At 44.7% G+C, this 18,123-nt stretch overlaps 1 long non-coding RNA gene across 2 annotated transcripts in view; it reads right to left on the bottom strand.

The window, feature by feature from the left end:
• Nucleotides 1-18,123, bottom strand: part of LOC124515941 (uncharacterized) — a 252,499-nt gene that overhangs the window by 199,547 nt on the left and 34,829 nt on the right. The window contains exon 6 of one of the 2 annotated variants that reach the window (XR_006962941.1): nucleotides 4,949-5,208. The exons of the other annotated variant lie outside the window; for it this stretch is intronic. This is a non-coding gene — a long non-coding RNA (uncharacterized LOC124515941). Of the gene's footprint in view, nucleotides 1-4,948; nucleotides 5,209-18,123 lie in introns of those variants that run through there. 2 annotated transcript variants of the gene reach the window in all.

Raw genomic sequence — 18,123 nt, 5'->3', positions numbered from 1 at the left:
GAGCAGAGAGAGAGAGAGAGATAGAATCTTAAGCCGCCTCCATGCCCAGCTCAAAGCCCAACAAAAGTGGGCTGGATGCCGTGACCATGCGATAATGACTGAGATCATGACCTGAGTCAAAATCAAGAGTCGGAAGCTTAAATGACTGAGCCACCCAGTTAACCATGAACTTCCTAAACCTTTCATGTTAATTTACTGGTTAGATAAACTAATATTATACCTACATAATATTGAGGATTGTGAAATATGTAAAAATTTTAAGTACATTGAACAGTAATTCTAAAAAACCTTTATAAAAAATTTTTTTAATGTTTATTTTTAATGCGGGGGGAGGGTGGGGTGGGCAGAGCACAAGCAAGGAAGGGGCAGAGAGAGAGGGAGACACAGAATCCGAAGCAGGCTCCAGGCTCTGAGCCATCAGCCCAGAGCCTGACGCGGGGCTTGAACTCACAAACCGTGAGATCATGACTTGAGCTGAAGTTGGATGCTCAACCAACTGAACCACCCAGGGGCCCCTAAAAAACCTTTTATATCAACAGCAACTGTGCTTGTAGTGTGTCCGTTTGAACATAATTTCCGACATCCTTAGTTAACTTTAAAATCATAGACTAATGTTAAATTGAGTAAATTAATGAATAATTTTTGGATACCCAGGTAATTTCTAAACAAAATAAAATACAGAGATCTTGGTTATTTAGTAAAGTCTTAATATATAAAAATATATACTTTTGCCTCCTATTTTCATGGTATGGAGTAGCTATATCTTTGGGTGCTATTAATGGACGTGTTCCTTTTGCCACTTTGAGAACACGTGAGAGGCATGTGAGTAACCAAGGGGGTCGTATTACATGTTCTTGTGAGATTTCTTGGCTGTGTTGATAGGTAGTTCTCAATTCCCTACCTAGCTTTCACTTCTCTGAGATAAAATTGAGTTGCTTTGGTTAAAAGTTTTAATCAATACAAATGATTAACACTATATACCGGGAGTAATGACAAAGTAGTGACTACTTAAAGCTAACAGGACGTATCTCTTAAGGGAAAGAGGGATAGGTTTGGCTTAAAGCATCCGGGCGTTCCCGAATGTGGAAAAGACAAAACTTGGATACGGAAAGTTGTAGAAGGTTCATATAAATTAGATGTTATTCACCTTGGCTTAGAATATCTGCAAATAATGAGTCTGGTGTAATCAAAGGGGTGTGCTAAAATTTTGGAAAAGTGTGCTCATGGCTGATGGGCTTATTCCTAAGGTAAGTTTAACCAAAGAGATAGGGGAACTGCGGAATCCTTATTGCCAAAGCCGATATTAATTTCAAACTAGAATTTGATTTCTCTCTGTTAAAATGATAAATTGATCTTAGAACACGTAGCCTGCTTTTACAAGGGAGAGAACAAGGTTATTCACTATCTTCTGTGTTATCTGTCTGGATAGCAAGGCTCCTAAGTCTTACCAGAATAATTTTCTGTGCTTTGCACTTACTTCATCATCATCACCTTGATTTTCAAGGAGCCAAGGTTTCACAAAACCGTGTCACCTTCTTCCAGAATTTACTTAAAATATTCTATTGCCACTTTAATAGGTAACCAAGCTACTGTTTCTATCTTAATCAAGCTTCCAGATTTCCTCTCCTAACTCTTGATTTTGCCATCAGAGAACCAGACCATCATTTAGGGAAAAGATTGATTATTTCTTTTACACCCAAATATCTTTGCGATGTCCCAAAGTTCCCATGGGAACTCACAAAGATTTCTTCTTTAATATTACGTATAAAAAATTGCTAAAAATAATTAGGATTGTTTCTGCACGTTTCTTAATTAGTTCTACCCTGTTGTACAAGCTAAATGACAACAAATGATGTGTCAAAGCACAGAAGAGTTTTGTACAGGTAAAATGTTATTGATATTAATGTGGCATAAGTTATCCGTATTATAGAAGGGATGCGAAGTCCCAAAGATTTGCCAATGCTCTCACTGTCCACAATATGTTCTTGCCCGAGAGGGAACATTAATTTTCAAGGAAACAGTTATGTATTATATCCCAACAGAGAATTTAACTCTCCTCTTTTTTGATATTATTATCTGCTGCGCAAAATGAACCACAGATACATAGTCTCGTCTAACTCTGGTTTTCACTCTCCTCTGACATGTTCCTGAAGGCCTGCAGGCTAGAATCTGTATCTTTGATAAAGAAAAACTCACAGTCTTGAGGAAAGGACTGACTGTATTGGACACCAATAACTATTGATGCGTCAAGACTAGGCTTACGGGTAAAAGCTCCAACGTGTAAAGCTGACATTATCTAGACAACTGTCAGACTGTATTAGGGGACTGGTCAGAACTTCTAACATTGTGTTTAGTTCACAAGTAGACAATTTTACAAAAGGAGCTGCTGACCCAAGATCCAGTGGAATAAATTTAATGACATAGGGCTGAATTAACTGATGAGGGAAAACCAGACTGAAATTTAAATGGTAGTTATCTACTTCGGCATACGTTAATTTTTTAATGTTCTATTTATCATAATGTATGAGAGGAGATTTTTACTCTTCCTTTTTAATCTCTCTCAATGTAGTAGACGATGCTTTAGGAAACTGAAAACAGGACACTTTTTTAATGTTTATTTGTTTTGAAAGAGAGACAGAGATAGCAAGAGCAAGCATGAGCCGGGGAGGGGCAGAGAGAGAGGGGGAGAAAGAGTCCCAAGTAGGCTCTGAACTGTCAGTGCAGAGCCCAATGCGGGGCTCAATCCCACAAACTGTGAGATCATGACCTGAGCTAAAAACAAGAGTAGGACGCTTAACCGATTGAGCCACCCAGGCGCCCCTGAAAGAGGGCACTTGTAATGATATCTGCTTGTTACTGTCACCTCTGAATTCAGAGACGAGGATGTTTATTGAGATGCTTTACTTTGCACAGCAATATAGTTATTTGCGTAGGTTCAGTGAGGATTTGGCCTCCTTTTTACCAAGATATAATTTGACAAATTAGCTGTGCAACTAAGGCCAGATCTGGAGTGTCATGTTGAAAATGAACCTCACTTAATCAAGTGTGACAAGCTCACCTTTACAAAGGTATATTTAACATGTGGCGTCAATGTTTACAAAGCTCTCCCAGGAAACCTGGCCTGAGACGTGTTCTATGCCATACAGGCTCCCAGCCTCCCAGAGGTAAGGAAAGTCACTTCCCGGAGTACCAGTGATCATAATAAAACATGGGGAATCTTGAAAAATTCACCAAAATTTACTAGCACTTCATGTGAGATCTGTCTGGTGGAGTTTCTTGGACCTTGGTTTCTTGCGTCAGAATAGAAGTCCAAATCATCAAGACTTTTAAACAGCCCAACCTGAGATTCTTTAATAAAATTTCCAGACAGAAGTTAATTCTCTGGCTTTAGAGAGGCCTCAGTACCTCTGGCTCAAGGAAGATTATAATGGTTAAGCAACACTGCTTACTTCACCTTTGTAAACAATCAAGCTAAAACATGAGACCAGCCTTTGGGGTGGTCAAGAATAATCTCTGGATATTAATTATAATAAAAAACGGGGGGACAATTAGAAAAGATCTTTTAAAATTTGGAAAAATAGGCAAAGAGAGGGCAGCATGTCTATTTAAGTTTATAAAGGAGAACTGTTTCATAGGCTTATTTGAGAATTTAACTAAACTTCCAGGGAAATATACCTGTATTTGGCTGTGCCATTAAGGGATGAGACCCAGCGAAGTCACACGTACCATGCAGATTTCTCTAAGGTGACAAAGATTACCCTACATGTTAGGCTTCACTGCTCTACAGAATATTCCAGTTTTATGTTTGACTCAGAAAATTTATTTCAGAATGCCTTTATCCAGTAGATGAGATCACCCTGTTCTTCAAAATGCTCTTTTTTTTGAGAGAGAGAGAGAGAGAGAGCGCAGAGAGAGAGCTGGAGAGGGACAGAAGGAGAGAAAGAGGAAGAGGAGGAAGAGAGAGAATCCCAAGCAGGCTCCATGCCCTGTGCAAAGCCTGATGTGGGGCTTGATCTCATGACCTCAAGACTAAGAGATCATGACCTGAGCTGAAATCAAGAACCAGATGCTCAAAGCACCCCTCAAAATGCTCTTTGAACTACCTTTATCATATTACTGGTTTCCTCATTATTTAGTTGGTAACTTTTGACACATATACATTCTGTATCATTAAAGAGTCATGCTTTTCATTGTGTGAAAATTATGATTGTACATACATTACCTCACAAGATGGAGAATAGGGTGGGAACAGCCTCTCTTTCCTTCCCAGTTCCAGAAGGTGCCATCCCCTTGGCTTCTGACTGAACGGCTCTTCCCCCTCTCGCTCTGTTCCCCTCCTCGCTCGCCAGGAGCTGTGCAGTGGCTGTGGTCAACCTTTTTCTGAGCCTCTTGTTAACTGCCTCAGAGTCTTAGGCCTGCATTACAATTCCTGTCTCACTTCTCTGGGAGTAAATCAGTGCTTGCTCTAAGCTGTTCCAGACACAGCTAGAGAGGCATAGGGAAGGAGATGTTTTTGCCATATTACCCACTCCTGACAGGGCTGTTTATTTATTTATCTATCCAATGATTTATTTATTTATCCAGTGTTGATTTATTATTTATTATTCAGTATCCATTCATTAAGTCCTCTGAAACTAGCATCAGAACCACAGTGGGGTGGGGGGGAAGCGGGGAGGGGCGCCTGGGTGGCTTAGTCGGTTGGGCATCCGACTTCAGCTCAGGTCATGATCTCACGGTCCCTGAGTTCAAGCCTCATGCCGGGTTCTGTACTGACAGCACAGAGCCTAGAGCCTGCTTCGGATTCTGCGTCTCGCTCTCTCTCTGCCCCTCCCCTGCTCATGCTCTGTCTCTCTCTGTCTCAAAAATAAATAAAAAACATTAAAAAAATTTTTTTTTAAAAAGAACCACAGTGGGTGGTTTATTGATATAATTAGGTGAACCCTTAAAAGCTGACATTTAAGTGACTGTATATCATGGAATAATTGATAATGCAAATACCTTTTGTGTGTGTGTGTGTGTACAATATGCAGCTACGTGTGTCACAAACTCCAAATTTTCTGCAGTTGAGTGCATAAATTTATTATCCTTGCAGAATCCAGTCTGTGATGGAGGCATTCATTCAGGAACCCAGGCTACAGATTGTCCGCCATCTTCAATGTGTGACTATTTCCAAAGTTGTGCTGGGTATTGGTATTCAGCTGGTGGCTGCTGGAGAGAGATTTGAGGATTGGGTGAGAGGTTTTCAGGGGTCAGGCTCGAAAAGGTATCTTCCACCACATCCCCTAGGACAGAACTCAGTGACAGAGTCACAGTGACCCGCAAGGCAGGCGGGGTTGCAGGCCAGCTGTGTTCCTAGACGGAGAGAGAAATGGTCTTGGTAATAGCTACCGAGTCCTTACCACAGCTTCTGGAAGTCAGAATCCCGGAGTCCCTTCAGCCCTCGCTGATGCTGACTTTGGAGGTACCTAGAAGGGGGGTGTGAGGTCGTGTCTATTGAAAACCTCATTTCACTCACTTGAGCTACTGGCTCAGGAACAAGTGTTATGTTAGTACAATCGTGAAAGTGACTATTTCTTGTCCACAGATCCCGGGGGCAGACAGAGTCCTTTTCCTTCTTTTCCTTTATCCTCACAGATAGGAAGCCTTCAGTGTTATTCCCAGAATTTCATTCAGTAGGGAGTGGGAAACAGTTGTCAGCCCCGGTGTGGGGATTGAGAGGATCCAGGTAAGCTTCTGGAAGGTGACTGAAGGCCTCCATCATTGGCTTCACCTGCAGGACCCGGTAGGTGATTCAGCACGTGAAAAACACCTGGAACTACAGGGTTTCAGAGTCTCTAGCTTACCCCTTCAGCATTCTTTTTTTGTTGTTGTTTATCATTTTTGAGAGAGACAGAGCTTGAGCTGGGTAGGGGCAGAGAGAGAGGGAGACACAGAATCCGAAGCAGGCTCCAGGCTCTGAACTGACAGCAAAGAGCCCGATGCGAGGCTCAACCGATGAACCGTGGGATCATGACCTGAGCCAAAGTGGGACGCTTAACCGACTGAGCCACCCAGGCGCCCCATCCCTGTTCCGCATTTTTAGCTTCAGAGAGGTTAAGCCATTTTCCCTAAACACCGGACTAATTCACGGTAGAACGTAAACAAAGCCAAGTTCTGCCAGGCAGCACTCCATCAAGCAGTGAATGATTCCCCTTTCACTTTAATGCAAAAGACAACAAAAGTGTTGAGTCAGAAGTCTGTGTAGATCTAGTTTTTCCTGAATTGAATTTTCTGGTTAACTCTATTTTAGTCAGATAGCCTTTCTACTTCAACCTGTGGGGCTGAATAGTCTCCTAACGCCTACCGGCTGGCTTGCCGGCCTTCCTAAGCAGCGTTTCAAAACAGGCCCACAACGTTGCCTTAACGTTGTCTCGTACAGACAATTACTACTCACAAGTAGGGAAGGGGATGACAATTTTCCGTCACCCACAGCTCAATCATGCTGACCTGAATAAACTGTGAGAACCTGTTTTCAGTTATTTTGTCCCTTTAACCACCTCTCAATTTCAGACTTCAGGTCACGGGACAGAGTGCTTCCTCGCCGTTCTGGACCAAGTGTTCTTGCTGCTAGCTGAGGGCACCGTGGATGTGAGCACACCTTCATCTCCGCCATGTCACCACCCTCACTTAGGGAAGAGGCCTAGATAGGTCTGTAAGAACATCTCAAAAATAACAGAGTTCACTTTGTGCGTTGTTTTTGAAGAGTAGCTATCAAACAAGAACCATGCTAATTTTGGGTCCCACACTCGCATTGCATGATGACCATGTAAGGAAGCTTTACATCATAAATCCACTCAAGGACTGTATATACTAAATAAGGATTAAAGCTTTTTCTTTTGGTTATCATCGCTTCTCGCTATTTTATCTCTCTCTCTCTTTTTTTAACGTTCATTTATTTTTGAAAGAGAGAGTACAAGTGGGGGAAGGGCAGAGAGAGAGGGAGACACAGAATCCAAAGCAGGCTCCAGGCTCTGAGCTGTCAGCACAGAGCCCGATGCGGGGCTCAAACCCACGAGCCGTGAGATCGTGACCGGAGCCGAAGTTGGATGCTTAACCAACTGAGCCACCCAAGATCCCCTACATTCCTCTCTTCTTAAAATTACATTATCTTATCATTTAAAGAGCCTGCAGGCATTCTTCCTTCTAGCCCTGGAGACACGGAGCCCGGGAAATTTGAGGCCACGTTCACAAGGTCACATACAGCACCTGTGTGCTGACTCAAGTTCTGTCTCCGCATTTGGAATTGCAGTTTGCACAAAGTTGTCCATTTTCAACTGAAACCTTAGAATGTGTCCTCCCTCTTTCCCTGGTACTGCAACAATAATCATCAGTCAAGCAAAAATCCCACGGCCATATAATTGAGGACTGGGATACTCTGATGGAATTTCCCCTTCAGACGTGGGGAGGGTGCCAGAAAAGAGAGACCTGGTGCCTTGTTTGGGCCAGGCAGCCCTACTGGGCCGTATTACTTTGTTTTCACAACATTGTAAGAGAAGTCATCGTCCCCACCATACAGATGAGGAAATGGCAGCTGTGAATTACAGCCTTTCCCCAGATCATGAAATTGGCATATGGAGAAACCAAACTAGAACCTGGCCTATCTGGCCACATCGTGAAGGATGACTCCTCCTGCCCTTTCAAGACAACAGAAGGTCCTATTTATATCCCAGTTCCCATTAGTCCTGGAGTCCAGGTTCCTCACAGAGAGCATCTCCTAAATAGTGACTCTCTCCCACCCTGACCATGAGGCTCCCCTCAGATAGAATGCTCCCTGAGGTGCCCCAAATCCTTTTGCCGCCTGAAGAAAGATATGGGCAGTTTTTCAGGTGCCCAAGAAGGCAGAGGATATTCACCCAAACCTGACATCAGTGTGGGTACTCTCGTAAGAAATTGCTTTGTAGAGAGACCAGCTAGTAACCTGGGGATGTGTGGGAGTCTTGGAATTCATACAGACCACTGCTTCTATCTGTTATCTTTCAAAAAACATCTTATGAAAATATTTTGCATGCACGGAAATAACTCACCATCCAGTTTTTAACATTCAAGTTAGCCTTTTGTCATGTTTCTTTCTGAGTGTGCTTTTTAACAATTGTTTTAAGTTTTTTTAATGATTTTGAGAAAGAGAGAGAGCATGCACACAAGAGGGAGAGGGGCAGAGAGAGAGACACACACAGAATCCCAAGCAGCCTCCCCATCATAAGAGCACAGGGGCTGAAACTCATGAACCCGCAAGTACATGACCTGAGCTGAGTTCAAGAGTCAGGTGCTTAACTGACTGTGCCACCCAGGTGCCCCCTGATTTTTCTTTTTTAAAGGAAAATCTGAAATTGAGGTTTATTCTGTTATCCATGTTTTTATATTATTACTACATAGATAAATATCCACATGTGGCCTTGTTTTGTCTTTTAAAAATTCACACAGTTTTTATCTTTTGCAACTTTCCTTTTGCAGTGGACATTGGTTCCTTGATACTCTCATGTTGATATATTTGTCTGGAGTTCATGCGTGTCCACTGTAGGACAGCATCTCAATGTAATAATATACCACAATTTATCAATCCATCCCTCCTCTGAAAGATATTAAAGTTATTTTGAATTATATTTGCAATTATAAATGGTAATGGTTAATTTCATACATCAGGCTGATTGGGCCATGGGGTACCCAGACATTGGCTCAAACATCACTCTGAGTATTTCTGTGGGTGTTTGAGGATGAAATTAACATTTAAATCAGTAGAATGAAGGCAGACGGCCTCCCTAATTCGGGTGGGCCTCACCCAATCAGTTGAAGGCCTGGAGAGAACGACACGACAGACCTACTCACCCCAAAATAAAAGAGGATTCCTCCTGCCTGGCTGCCTTTGACCTGTGACAGTCCCCTTCTCCCGTCTTCAGACTCAAACTGAAGTATCACCTCTCCCTCAGTCACGAACCTGTTCATCTTTGAACTGACACTACACCACTGGGTCTCCTGGGTCTCCTGCTTTGTAAAAATTGTTTTAAGTTTTTTTAATTATTTTGAGAAAGAGAGAGAGCATGCATACAAGTCACACTGCCACGTCTCGGCGGCCTCCACAGTCATAGGAGCCAATTCCTTCTGATAAATGTCTTTCCATATATACACACCTCCTACTGGTTCCATTTCTCTACAGAACCCTGACTAATACACAAAGCTGGGCCTTTTATGCAGGCCTTCTGGGCATGCATAGAGTGTAGACCTAAGAAAGGGCCTCCGAAACCATCTACCTCTATGATCTCAGGATTCCCTCCTTCATTCAAGCCACCATCCCTGCAAACAAGGCAGAATCTCCATTTCCTTTGTGATGCTTCACAACTTACTCTACTTATGTGTCCGTCCTAGCCTTTCTGTAACAGCGGGGGCATCTTACACGGCACGAGGTGGCCTCCTTCCTTCTCCAGCCCAAGTCTTCTCAGGTGACTGTTTCATTCTATCCAGGCGCTCCTTCCATTCCTCCAGCCCTCTCTTCCCCTTCCTTCCTCCCACCCTCAGCTGCTGACTTAGAGCAGGGCAGGCACTTTCTAGGTGTGGGAGACTCAAATAAGCATTAACATAGCTCCCCCACCGCCGCCCCCGCCCCCACCCCCACCCCCTTGAGCAGCTCTGAGCTCAGGAGTCCATGGAAAAGGTAAACCAACTACCGTCAAACCCTCAAACTAAGGCCTTGCCTGCAAAAAGAGCGCCACGCCAGGTGCAGAGGGAGGCCCTGGGGAGGGTATCCGGCCAGGCAGGCTGCCAGGAAGGGGAGGGCCCACAGGCAGGAGTCCCGAGGGAGGGGTCCTGCAGCTAGGTCTGAGCGAAGTGTGCGGATTTCTCAGTTGCACCAAGGAGGAGAAGAAACAAAGACGTTCTAGTAGAGAGAAGAGCTGCAACAAAGCATGCAGCTGGGAAAAGGCTGAGCAGGATCAAGTCAAAATGAGCAGAATGAGGCTGGAGACGCAGGCCGGCTTCTACTGTCGATGATGCCAGTCGTAGGAGGGAGGATGGGGGAAGAAGTCAGAAGCTGATATTATTTATTCGAGGGAAAGCTATATCTCCAATGCTATATGCTCCAATTATTAATGGCACCAGTCAGTCTCCAAAGCCTCTGATCATGATAGGTATTACCATAAAGAAAATTATTATGAATGCATGAGCAGTGACAATTACATTATAGATTTGGTCGTCTCCTAGTAGGGCGCCCGGTTGGCCAAGTTCGGCTCGAATTAGAAGGCTAAGGGCAGTTCCTACTATGCCCGCTCAGGCACGGAATAGGAGGTAGAGAGTGCCAGTGTCTCTGTGGTTAGTAGAAAATAATCAGCGGTTTATGAACGTAGGTAAAATGGCAGAGTAAAAGTTAGACTGTAAATCTATGAACAGAGGTTTAGGCCCTCTTTTCACCAAGCTCGTGGTGAAATATCACATTGAATTGCATATTCAAAGCTGCTGCCAGGACTTCTCCAGCCTTTTTTCCCCAGCCTGTTGGAGAAGTCGATGAAAGTGAGTTGATTAGGGTATTTAGCTGTTAACAGCCCTCTGAGGGCTTCGAGTGGGGCCACGTGGGCCTCTCCCCCAGCCCTGGGCCACTCGGACACACAGGCCACCTGGTTGGTCTAGCTTGTGTTCACAGCTGTTGTCTACCACGTATGACAAAACTGAAATAAGTTGTGTGATGTACATGTCCAAATGGGTGAGATTCATAAACAAGAGAAACAAATTTAAGCCAGAAACCCTCTGAGGTTTTCCCTATTTGGGCTTCCAGACTTTCCTTAAGATCACCTTTCTTTTTATCTTTTTTATAATTAAAAAAAATGTTTCTTTAATGTTTATTTTTGAGAGAGAGAGAGAGAGACAGAGTGTGAGCGGGGGAGGGTCAGAGAGAGAGAGAGGGAGACACAGAATCCAAAGCAGGCTCCAGGCTCCAAGCTGTCAGCACAGAGACCGACGTGGGGCTCGAACCCACAAACTGTGAGATCATGACCTGAGCCGAAGTCAGGCGCTTAACCGACTGAGACACCCAGGTGCTCCTATAATTTTTTTCTGGTGTTTATTCATTTTTGAGAAAGAGAGAGTGAGCGGGGGAGGGGCAGAGACAGAGGAAGACACAGAACCTGAAGCAGGCTCCAGGCCGTGAGCTGTCAGCACAGAGCCGAACTCGGGACTCGAACTCACAATCCGTGAGATCATGACCTGAGCCAAAGTTGGATGCTTAACTGACTGAGTCGCCCAGGCACCCCAAGATCACATTTCTGATGGTCAGAACACAGCAGTGAATCTGGCATGGGTTTGCTGCATCTGTGAGCAAATAGATGAGGAGGGGCTTGGCTGGGGTTGTGTGACCTCAGAGCTATAAAAGCTTCCTTTCAACAGGAAGGGCCTGGGGTCTCACTCACCTCATTGTCAGAGATACCAGCTTTCTTATTTTAGAAACACAGTTAGTTGATCCTACTCATTTAATAAGCTTTGTCCCGAACCAGAAAGGGAAAGAAAATCCATTTGGAGAATTTGCAATTTTATTTGGTTTTGCTGGCTCATTCTCCCAGGAAGGAGATTCCCCTATTTTAATCCCATCAAGCTGGGATTCAGCACAGCTTCCAAGGAACCGAGAGTTTCCCAGGGCAGCCTGTCTCACTGCACAATACTTGGTTACTACAGTGGAATTAATTTACTACAAGAGCTTATTTCTACCTGCTGTTAAAATCACCTCCATCCTGCCACGCCAAGTAACCAATACATTTTGTGGGCTCATCTGCTTTTTTCCCCCTTGTGTACCTTCATCTGGTTGTTTCTCGTAGTCGAAAAATGGAGGAAGGTAAACATAAGATGTTAGTGAGAGCTGGCAGAACTACATTTCTCTCTGCATCTGTGTTCCCTTCGCCACTGGTGGTGGCCTGTTTACGTGAGTTTGCCTGGATCACCCCGCTGGATTCCCTCCTGGCTCAGAGCCAGCTGGCTATAGAAGGGCAAGGACCTTTTTTCTTTTTCTCTTGTCTCTCTGTACCCAGAGCTTCAAGTGTAAGAGGTGCTTTTCTTCTCTCTTTTTTTTAAATGTTTATTTCTTTTTGAGACACAGAGAGAGAACAAGCAAGGGAGGAACAAAGAGAGAGGGAGACACAGAATCTGAAGCAGGTTCCAGGTTCTGAGCTGTCAGCACACAGCCTGATGCAGGGCTCGAGCTCACAAACCGAACCATGAGATCATGGCCTGAGCCAAAGTCAGAGGCTTAACTGACTGAGCCACCCAGGAACTACACAAGAGGTGATTCTACTCTTGCCTCTGGATGCTGGTCTGAGAACTCCCACCTGGAAGCTGAGTTTCCCTCCCAGTAGTTAGTTAAATAATGAACATTTTGTTGAACTTACTGGAAACATTGTAATAATTATAGAGGAAAGCACACTGGTTCTTGCTCTCTCCTTGCCTGCAGAGAAACAAATGAGAGTAAGTGAAATGTATGGAAAAGAATCTCCCACTCTCCAAAGACCAGCAGGGCTGGCGGACTCTTTTTTACTCGTTTTGAAGTTAAGGAAAAAAAAAAAAAAAAAAAAAGCATAAAATGGGATTTTCAAGAGCCCGAACAGCCAGCAGAAAGGCAAGATACCATCTTTATGACAAAGGAATGCCTGATAAGAATAGTGTTTATGATTTTTCTCTCGCCAGGATGTCTCTTTGCTCCTAGAGAACTTTCATGCAATTCTCCCAGTTTAAATGCTATGTAATTCATTACACAAAGCTAAAAGAGTACAATATGTCTTTAGGGCCCTGAATAGTTAAATGGACAGTAACTGCCATTTTTGAGGGCCTACCATGTGTCAGGGTGCAGTATACTTTGAAGGGCATGGTCCAAGTCTAAGCTCTTCAGGGGAAAGGGCATGTTTTTCTCGTTGACTGCGACACTTAGAGCATTTAGCTCTGCTTCTGGCCCAGAGAGGGCTTGTGGAGAGCAGGAGGAAGAAAAGAGGCTGCCCGTGACCTTGTCTGGTTGCTTCGTTTTCTCCTCAAACCTACCTTGGCTCATATTCATGGTCTCCAAATTTATAGGGGCGTTCTCTTTTTGCACCCCATCTCATCTTTCCAACAAAATAATGCGTTAAGTGATAAGGGTCTTGTGTCTAAAGCCGCACACATCAGTGGTAGGATTTGCTTCTGAGTGATTCTGTTGCCAAAAACCTGTGTGTTCTTCCCAGTGTCACAGCTGCCTCCCAGCAAAGGATGACTGCAGTGTGGTTGCAGGAGGCATCCCTGGACAGAGGAGGGCCCCAAAAGCAGACTGTGGAGGGAAGCAGGGCTGGGTGGCATCTGGGGCTCACCCTCACGGCAGTTCTCGCAGCTGACGAGGGCACAGGGCTAGGAACTGATATTTCAGGGAGAGGAACTGCTTGTGCAAAATGAAGAGAGACTTATTCCTTAACAAATACCCGTGCCAGTTCCAGCATCACAGATGGGGGATTTCCTATACGTCTGATGCTTCCCAGGTTAGGCTGTAAGCACCAACTGGTAAGAGAATCCCTTCTCTGATGTTCAAGGTCAAGTCTAGACATTGTAAACTGAGGCATCACGATGAAGAGGATGAGGCAGATCACTCAGTAGGAAGCTAGACTGCCCACCTCTCTTTCCTGGTGCATCACATATCATGTAAAATGGGAGAATTGTATGAAATTTCTCTAGGAGCAAAGAGACATCATGGAGAGAGGGGAAAATCATAACGTAAACACTATTATTATCTGGCATTCCTTGTCCTGAAGATGGTATCCTGCCTTTCTGCTGGCTGTTTGGACCCTTGAAAATCCCATTTTATGGCTTTTTTTTCCCTTAACTTCAAAATGAGTGAAGAAAAAAAAAGGTCAGTCAGCCCTACAGGTATTTGGACAGGGGGAGACTGGCAGGAGAATGCTAGAATGTTTGGGAAGCCTGTCTCAGAGTGTATGCTGTGTAGGGGAAGGTGGTGCTGGCAGAGAGGAGCTCAGTAAATTCCTGTAGAAGGGGCTGGACATGGCCCCTTCTTTTCACCTACAAAGCTACCTAGATATTGGTCATGTTTGCGGTTTTCTTTTTTTTTTTTTTAATTTTTTTTAATGTTTATTTGTTTCTGAGACAGAGAGAGACAGAGCATGAGCACGGGAGGGGCAGAGAGAGAGGGAGACATGGAATCCAAAGCAGGCTCCAGGCTCTGAGCTGTCAGCACAGAGCCTGACGCGGGGCTCGAACTCAGACCTCGAGATCATGACCTGAGCTGCAGTCGGACGCTCAACCGGCTGAGCCACCCAGGCGCCCCTCTGTGGTTTTCAAATTTAGCTTCAAAATTCATGACAGAAAACTTAAAATGTTTGTGAAATAAAAGGTCCTTGCTAATGCAGGTACCTTTGACCTAAAGAAGGGCTGTGGTGCTCAGTTTACCCCTGCACAACCAGGTAATGAATGCATGTCCCCACGGACAGGTAGACCCCTCCCAGGGTCCTCACACAATGGTGATGTTCTTGATCGCGTTATGGGGCCGGCATCTCCACCTGCAGCAGACACTGGCTTTCAATGTCTGTGGCTTTAAACCCAGAGGAGGGAGAAATTCTCAGAAGAAGAGACAGAGACTGAAGATGGCTTTGGCCTCTGGCCTCTTATCCCCTAGAAGTGATTTTTCTCCTAGCTGGCCAAGGATCTGTCCTGAAAGCTGGCCCTGACTGCCCAACGAGCTCTGTGTGCCCTTGAATCTGACCCCAAATTCCAATTTTCTCACGCTGCTCAGATTAGACGTCTCTTGTGGAGCTGACCTAGCCTCGGACTCCAGACCCCTCCCTCCTCCGTGCCCCGGCTTGGCCTCATTTCATACTCCTGAGCCTGACATTCAGTCCCACCCTACTCCCCCGCACCTGCCCTCTATCCCTGGCACAGGGCTTTTCCGCCTCAGTGCTGACGGTGGCTGTGACTGCCTCTAACTGGACTGCTAAAGAGTGGAAGCTTCTTCCCACCTGGGGACTTCCAAGTTGCTTCCTCATCATGCCCAGAGTCCTGGAAGGGGACGTGGGGCAGCCTGTACCCTCCAGGTTGTGCTTTTGGCCTCACCCAGAGCTGAGAACAAACCAGTCTTCCCTGCTGGTGCACAGAGTGCCGTGATGCTGTCCAAAATCGGACCCGGAATTCTCCGCTTAGGAGGAAACCACATATGCACTTACTAAATGATTCAGAACGTGGCGTCTCAACAGCATTGATCTATTGTGCCAAACCCTTAAATCTTTACTTTAAAAAACTGTTCACTAGTTCCTTTTATTTTTCTTCTCACCATCGTAGCCTCCCTTCCCCACCACCTCCCTACTGGGGATGTTGAAGTATATGTGGCTTTAAAAAAAATTTTTTTAAATGTTTTATTATTGAGAGAGCATGAGCATGGGAGGAACAGAGAGAGGGAGACACAGAATCTAAAGCAGGCTCCAGGCTCTGAGCTGTCAGCACAGAGCCCGACGCAGGGCTTGAACTCATAAACCGTGAGACCATGACCCTAGCCGAAGTCAGACACTCAACCGACTGAGCCCCCCAGGTGCCCCCATGTGGCTCTTTATCAGAATGTGAATTCTCCAATAAGTCATGGTTTGTGGGTACCTAGGGGTTATTCTTCCCAAAGCAAGATCACTTCTCTGGGCCCTCTCTCCCAGAGCTTGGGATTTGTTTCCCTATCCAAGAGCAGAAATACGAGCAGACGTACATTTCTTAAAATCACTATGGTTTCAGCATACAGCATGGGTCAGAAGAAGGCCAGGCTGGAGGATTAGAGACTTGTGAAGACTTAATTTAAGAGTCCCGATAAGGGATATTCAGGATATCTATTGTCCCAGAACATTTGCAATGACTTAGTTGAGCCTAAGTAGTTTTAGACAAAAGATGACACAGAGCAGTCTGACTCTCCCCCACTGTCTACTCCCCTAGCACCCAAGTCTTGAATCTTATTATTATTGTATAATAAAGACATCCACCAACTACACGGTGGAGGGAATCAAAGAGAGAATCTGCCTGTCCACTAGGGCTTGTGTATGCCCTTGAGGCTTGTCACCTGCTGGAAAACGGGTCCCTGAAATCTGACCAGATTAATACCCCCTCAGAGGGCAATCAACGGAGTTTGAGAGAAACATTGATTTGAATTCCATCCTCTAAAGGAAGCAGAAATTATTAGTCGATTTCTGAGAGCCCATTCACTGGTATCCTCCCTTGACTTCCTTCAAGGGCAATTAATGGGGATTCAAGACCCAACCTGGGAATCCAAGGGGAGATACAGTCAAGCAGGAAAGGGAAATTTTCTGAAGGGGGAAAGGAGGTTTGAGGCTTCACTGAGAGGAATGTTATTTAATAAGAGCCTCAGAGACATCATGAGATATTGGGACATAACATATCCCTGCAACAGTGGGTGACAGCATTTTCAGTTATCAATTAAGAGACACCAGAGTCAGAGATCCAGTAGTACATCTGGGTTATTAACAACGGGAGAGAAGGTTTAAATTACTCTCTGTTTAACCTTTCCAAGACTTGATTTCTATGAAAACCATTAGCAAATATGAGCTGGTCAGGGAGAGGATAAACAAAAGATAACCCAAGCAGAAAGGCAGAATTCAAATCAGAGTGAGGAAAAATGCAAATGGAAGACCAAGAGAATGCAATGCTCTCTCATCGCTTGGTTGGTGGGAGTTAAGGAAAGAGGAAGGAAGGAGAGGAGATACATGGCAGAGCTTCGGTGATCCAAATCCAAGTATATGCTATCTTTGTCCATAGTGTGAAATCTATGGGGACACAGTCCAGCCGAGAGCAGCAAGACAAGGACAGTATAAAGTGAGGGTCACCCATTCTCTGGGCCAAAAATGGCAAATAGGCTTAATCTTTGTATTAATTTTATCAATTAGGAGTTGCTTCTCTAAACTTTATCCTCAAAGTCAGAGGCTAGATCTGAGATCAACAGTAGAGTACTGTGATTGAGCAGTGACATCCGCCCCGGCCCAGGGTTGGCATGGGCTCAAGCAGTGTGGGAGAAAAGAGTGCTACCCGTGGCCCAGTCTGGTTTATTGGCATTCTTTGTACTGGACTTTAGAGTCAAAGGCCAAGCTACACTACGGTAAGTCTTTTATCTTTGTCCTGTACATGATTTCTCAAGGGGATTTATATGGAGAGTGATGTATTATGAGTATGTAGCATTCCTGAATCCCCTGGCACTGAAAAAATCTAATAGAACCTACTCTTGAGTCCCTACATTTTATATGCAGGTATTTTTGGAATTGGGGACATAAAAATTTCCCTCATAGGGCCAGGTAAAGTTTCCAGAGGTCTTGTTGGTTACCTGGGGGAGTGGGCTGGGAATGGGATCTCTGGGTGGACGTCAGTGAGCAAAATTTGTTCCCGGGCTCCTGTCCTCTCTCCCATCCAAGGGAAGAGATGCTCAAGTTCTTGGTCCTATGGTCCAGGACACCACCAATCCTGGATACCACTGGCCCAGCCCAGGAGGGCCTAGGGAAATGTAAGGACTTGAGATTCCCCTTTGCTTAACACATGAGTGTCATGTGGGGGATGGTGACATTATCTACCTGGATCTAATGATTGCTTTTTCCTCCGATAGCCAGAGATAGATGTTCAGGCATCTATGTGAAAAGCTTCCTGGCATAAAAGTAGATTGAGTATTGATTCTCATTTATGGTTTCAGGGGTCCCCCTTCAGGAAACAGGACAACAGAATCTACATGGCAGACCCAATAGCTTAACTGCAAAGACTGACCTTTCTCAGAATGACAACTCATGTAATATGGCCTAAGTCTGAGTACAAATAGAACAGCCCCCAAACGCCTTCGGGACAGAGCTCATTTTATGTTGTTCACAAGAACCTATAAATCAAAATTTTGGTCAAGTGCTAAGTCAGCAAGACTGGTTTTGTTATAATGCTTGCACTTTGTCATCAGGAAGACAAAACAAATAAAAGAATAATGATCTCTTTCTTTTTCCAGCCAGCATTACAAAATTGAAAGGCTGACATAACGATTTGTGTCTATGTACAGCCTCCTTTCCAAGTAACAAATACATTTTGAGGGCATTATATAACTCAGTTCTTTTCCCCTACATAGTAGGA

This window comes from Lynx rufus, unplaced genomic scaffold (assembly GCF_022079265.1).
Source record: "Lynx rufus isolate CCGP_SWC_20201006 ecotype Redwood Valley unplaced genomic scaffold, mLynRuf1.p SCAF_1, whole genome shotgun sequence".
Lineage (NCBI taxonomy): Eukaryota > Metazoa > Chordata > Mammalia > Carnivora > Felidae > Lynx > Lynx rufus.
The sequence above is the reverse complement of the archived record's forward strand: the minus strand, read 5'-3'. Positions and strand labels throughout refer to the sequence as shown.